Source organism: Hyposmocoma kahamanoa, unplaced genomic scaffold (assembly GCF_003589595.1).
Source record: "Hyposmocoma kahamanoa isolate Upper Pololo Valley unplaced genomic scaffold, ASM358959v1 220, whole genome shotgun sequence".
NCBI classification, from domain to species: domain Eukaryota; kingdom Metazoa; phylum Arthropoda; class Insecta; order Lepidoptera; family Cosmopterigidae; genus Hyposmocoma; species Hyposmocoma kahamanoa.
The window spans coordinates 4,331,310-4,337,477 of record NW_020653740.1 but is presented as its reverse complement, the minus strand read 5'-3'; the positions used below and the strand labels follow the sequence as shown (position 1 = coordinate 4,337,477).

Sequence of the window (6,168 nt, the reverse complement as noted above, 5' to 3'; positions counted from 1 at the left end):
CAAGGTCGGCCTGTCGTGGCCTCCAAAAAGTTACTGAAAACCATACTTTTATCAACAACATCGAAAGTTTGCTAATAAATATCGAGTTCTTAGGTTTTCGCGATTGTTACACATAGGAAATGAAGCTATTTTTCCGAATTTAAATCACGTATATTTGTTTTTTCAAACAAACCGGTTTGCTATTTGCTAATAAATGTTAACAATGAGTTTACGGATTCGACTAGATAAGAAATTTCGTGAAAAACGATAATCAAATGTCTTTGTACATTTTTTTACAGATGGAATTTTGAATGTGTTTTGAATGTGGTTTCTATATACCTTCTATTCTTATTTTTTACATTTTTTTTATGATACCAAGTGTGACGGAACGAACAAATCGTGTGCCTGGTGGCGACTCGCTTGACCATAACAGTTGCAGTGTTACTCAGTGCTTTAAATCACAAAGGTCTGAGGGACACTGCCACTGCGCCCATGTGCCTGTGATTTCACCAAATCGTCCTATTTTCGAAGCACAAAATCCGTAGTTACTTTGTTTGCTCGCTATGGACGACCTCTCTCGAAGTCCGTCAACGGAAAGACGGGCCCGTTCGAAACCATGGGCAATTATTTATTCTTCCCGTAGTTCTTGTATTGTCTATTAATTGAAAATTTTAATGAATTGAATTTGTTGGCAGTACTTGGCCGAAGGACTATAATACGAATAAATTAAATTTTAAAAATATAAAATGAGTAGTGAAGAACTTAATTTCATCTTGAGAATAGGTGGCAATAATATTTAAGTACAAATAGTAATAATATTAATAAATATCACGCAATAAACATAAAAAACAATTTCTGTGCATCAAACTAAAAGTTTTGCATATATTTTTTAAAACGATATATATATATATTATAACGGAGAGCATCAAAATGTTTATGTTTGTGGTGGACCACCACCAATATAAGTTTTGTGTATTTCTATTTTATACGTAAGAGGTGAACCACAGGAAGAAATAATTGTCCGTGGTCCATCCAGATGAACCGACCAGGTGGTTCACGAAAGAAGCGTTAAATTGCGTTGTCATACATTCTTAGTTCTAGCCCCGATCGAAATTCAAGTCTGTAGTCCGTCCATAGTAGGACAACGGCCCTAACTACGGATTTCGTGTTTCGAAAGTATTAGAATAAGTTCTGTGTGCCTGTTGCTACAACTATTTATATATGTATGTGAAATTACAGGCACATGGGACTTGTCAACTCATATCTCAGGGCTGGCGCAGTGGCAGTGCCTCTCAGATCTTTACAATTTAAAATTCTGAGTGGCACTGCTACTGCTTTGGACAGGGATGTCGCTTACCACCAGAAGCACGACTTGATCGTCTGTCACTTGGCATAAAAAAGTCGTGTTTAAAAATACGTTGTACTAGAAATTTTGAATAACATAACAGATCTGGTTATTTCTTTATTCTACGATGTGGACTAATATTCGTTAAAAAATTACCAAGAATTGATAACTCTGCAAAACGAATGGAATGTATTGATAATCTAGAAATTTGGAAGCTACTCTTGCATGTTGATGACTAGTGGCCCAACGGTTTATGCTGTGATCGTTTTATGAGGAGCTTATGGTTTGGGTTTCGCAAATATCACAATTTATCAAAAATGTCAGACACTAAAACGAATTCATCTCCTGACATCTTCAAATCTTCTAAAGTTTTGCAGAAGCCTATGCTATCACAATACTTTATTCATTTACTCTATTATCGACGTTTTTTCTTAAGCTTCTTTTTGTAAATGTCATAAGCGGTTTAACTTTATCTCGGCTGATCATATCGTGTCCAGGTTTAGATATAGATATGTCGCTCGGTTACATTCAGATTAACAGGACGCCCTTAAAGATAGCGCGTCTACACGTGCCATAAGTCAAATAAATACGGTACATTTATAATATTTGATATTATATCTAGAAAAATCACGTTAAAGATGAAACTTCGACAAGGATACTTAAGTATTATAATTACTCTCAGAGATTGAAACAGGCAGAGTATATTATACATATAGAGTATTGTAAGTTATACATATAGAGTGGAATGTCACCCTCTGAAATCCCGGAATGTAACAGCAACAGACAAAAATCAAAACAAAATAGCCGTATTATAAATATAAATGTTAGACAACATCACGTACGTTTCTCTGATTCCAAAGTAACTAAAGCACTTGTGTTATGGAAATCGAAAACAACAACGGTACCACGTTTGTGGTACCAGATCCAAAATAATATAGAAAAGTTCGTTTTTCTATATTGAACCGGTCGGGCATTGAACCCGGGACCTCAGAAATGGCGAACCCACAAAAACCCACGTGCAAGCTACTCGATCACGGAGGTCGTCAAAAGTCGTATTGTTAGTTACAATCATAATACTTTTGTCTCAAATACACCACCGTAGTAAAGTGATTGCTAGTAAATACATTAAAAATGCATAACAAAATAAAACGCCTACATAAAAAATCCAGGAGGTCGACTCTACGTGTATTCCTTCCTTGAAGTTAAGGTAAATATGCTCTTTTAAATACATTTACAACCTTCAAAAAAGTCCGTTGTAAGACGAATCGTATTCGCATCCCGTTTTTAAGCGAAAAAAGGAGGAGGTTCTTAATTCGACTGTCTTTCTTTTTTTTTGTATGTAAGGTATGTATGTATATCTCCGGCCGACATTTATGAACTGATTTTGATGATTATTATTTTAATGGAAGAAAGAGGGTACCTCAGTATTAGTCCCATTTAAATTTTAAAAAAACATTCCACCTCTAAGGGTTTCAAACTAGGGGATGATTCGGTTTCGCGCACTTTCCAGTTACCGATTTCTTCAGAAAGAGACGAACTTTGGATGTCGGTTTTTTAGTACTCCGTACTGAGATTATAAACTGTCTGAAATGATCGTCTAGTTATAACGAATAGTCGCTAATACCTGAATGCTTTCAAATATGTATACAAGGCACATGTTTACAAACAACACATAAACCTGATTAGGTATGTTTAAGTGTTGATAGATGTTTACATCGCACTACGAGCAGCGTAGGTACATGACAAGTCTCACCAAGATTATTAACTCACTTTTTTAATCTTCTTGTCTCCTATGTATAAATATTTCCTCATTAAATATCTCACAATCAACAAACAGTGACAGTTGTCGCTAGCGGCCGCGTAAATTACTTGACAATGTTGTATGGCAAATTATACAACGTCTCTGGCGGTCGCAAGAAGAAACAACATTTTGAATACAAATATTTTACGGGGTCGCCAGCGATAACTGTCACTGTAATCTCAAAGTAGTAAGCAAAAAAGTGCAAGCGTCCTCGCCGACGACGCCTACCCGCGTTTATGCGTTTTACATGAGTTATCATTATCAACCTTTGGAGCGACTTATTTAAATATTTTTTCTTGTGTATGAAAGTAAAGTCTGATGAATAATTAAAAGTCATACAACAAAGTTATTGTTTATGATGTCAGGAATAGTCCTGCAAGTTGTTAGTTGTTTCTTATTTTACAAACATCGAGTACATAACCAGAAATAGAGGCGAAATGTCACTTAATTTGTTTGAAAATTATTCGGCAAATGACCACTGCGCTCCGATTGGCCAGCCCGAATTCGAAACAATTAACGGGTGTCGTCAATTGTTCACTTCAAATCGACCAGTTTAACTTGAGCTTTGCTATGATGGACGAATATTGAAAAATTACATATTTAATATTGATTTACCGATGAAATGTGATTCGGTTTTTTTTTGTAATTAGACGTTTTACTGTTTTTCCCATACCAACGAATGGAACAGCCCCAAAAAAGTTAAAGATATTAATTTTATTATAATAAATACAGAATATTTTTGGAATATACGGAGACGTATACACAGGTCAGTTGTTGGCGCTGTACTATTTCAGCTTTCTAATTTGTGATTTCAGTGCAAACAAGAGTTGATATTTAAAAGTGACTAAGGCCCATTTGCCTGATGAGTTGCCAGGGATGAATGGCCCTTATTTCGTCTCTATTTCTATTAGATGTTTACAAATAACCCAGTATAAGGCATAACACCCGCCACATACCTAGTTAATTGGAAATGAAACTATTTTTTCGGATCTAAATCGCGTATATTTGTATTTTTCAAGCAAACCATAGGGCTCGTTCGGGCTCATTACAGGATCCATAGTCACGGCAGACTGACGGTTTAGATACGAAAAATAGATTTTCAATGTATAGCAAAGCGAAAACCTAAGAACTCGATATGGAAGTAATATTTATCTGTGTACAGTACTTCTAAAACATTCAAGTTCCTATATTACATAATCTACTACATGTCCACTTACACTCTGTATGTTACCCTTATAGCGTTTCATAGAAGTGTTTGCATCTGTGTTCAAGGTTTCCTCCAAGCCAGTAATGAAATCTTTTACGATGTTTACGCGATTTAGGCGTGCATTAAGGTACTTACATAGAACTTTATTAGTGTAGTGGCCATATCCGTTCACTAACGCAGTTCCATTTAAGAAAAATTAAAAAAGACGTCAGGCACGGTATTGTATCCAGCCGGATCGAAGAATTTTTTCTTAGTGTTCGATCCTTGTATTAATAATTATAAAAAAACGAGTTCGTGGTATTAAATAATACACTGTCAAGTTTTATTGAAATTGATTAACGGAAAGTGGGTGAAATCCAATAAACCGGATTCATCCCATTATTTGCCACCACTTTAGGACCACTCCCATTCCAACAACAAAAGAATAATGTCAGAGTGATAACGTAACAAACACACAAAAAATGCAGTCGAACTTCCTTTATATTTTGAAGTCGATAAATAAAGAACAATAAGAGTGTGGGAAGGACTAAAAAGAAGCACATGGCCATCTACCAGGAATTGCAGAAAACAATAGCCTAGTTGGGAAAACGCTTGCCTCTTGTCTATGGTCGTAAATAAAATTCGCTCGGGAGAATCTACACAACAGAGTCGTTTCGCATCATAAGCAGATTAGTTTGCTAAGTTTACTTGCTACCACTTGCTTTAATGGTAAAGAACAACGTCGTAAGTTGCGTTACGTAAATCGCAATGATATTGAAACGTATAGATTTGATATTTTACTCTAAAAATATAAGACTGACTTTCGTGTAGATGGTTCGAACTCTGGTCTCAAACTAAGTAATCCCCTGAACCATGACTACTAGAATAACGGAATTAATCCAAAAAACACCTACACCAGAACCAGTTTGTAGATGTCGGCGGCACAGCACTTCGCACTGTAGGCTCTAAAGACATCCGGGTTTCAATTTCCGGTAGGATCAATTTGGGAAATGAACATATCTAAATTGGTTCTGACTTGGGTGCTTTGCGAAGTGTTCCGAAGTGAATTTCGTTACTCTGATCGCATTATAGAAAATTATCTATTTCGAGATAGTTAATTGGTCGTTACATTATATATTCAGAAAATTACTTTCCTAAAATTGTCCTGAAGGAATTGAACCCATGCATTCTCATCTAACACCCAGAATGCAGACCGCTGAATCACCGAGAAGCCTAATTGCTGAGAACTGATAATAAGAAAAGTATATTTTTGTGTACCAAACGTAATTCGTTAGCTTTTGTAATAATAAAGTTAAGAATCATATAGCTACAAATATTTACGTTGTAATTAAAATGTCTGTAGTACCATATCGTAGGGGATAAGGCAAATCCGCGTATGTAGTATTGGTAAAAGGCGCGTATCTGCCCTAAACCAAATTTCACAGGAGAGTGATTTAACGTTATTGTTTTGCTATTTCAATGGCTACGACATTTATTTGTGCACAGTAAGCATTAATTTATGTTGTCTACGGACTGATAACAATAGATTCCCGTAAATCATGCCAATTTCGTTGGCGCGACATTTACGCGGATTTGATTTGGCCACAAAATTACCGAAATGGAAACTCATAATCAAATGCTAGTTACGAATAATTGCACTATCCCCGACGATATTGTAGGTACATGTTTGCTTTTAAACACTAGTGGATCAATGACATCAATTAATAACTATCCCCAAGTGTACCTAAGCATGTTATTGGATTTTCCGTCGCAAGGCATAATAGCCGAACTAATGCGTTTGATGTTGTACTGTAGACTAGGCCGTACTCTATGAGTAGAATTGCTGGCTGAAGGAGT

General features: G+C 35.9%; 1 protein-coding gene across 3 annotated transcripts in view; it reads right to left on the bottom strand.

Moving 5' to 3' along the window:
• The window catches only part of LOC113227894 (protein phosphatase 1 regulatory subunit 16A), a 68,693-nt gene that overhangs the window by 49,239 nt on the left and 13,286 nt on the right, over window positions 1-6,168 (bottom strand). The window lies entirely within an intron of this gene.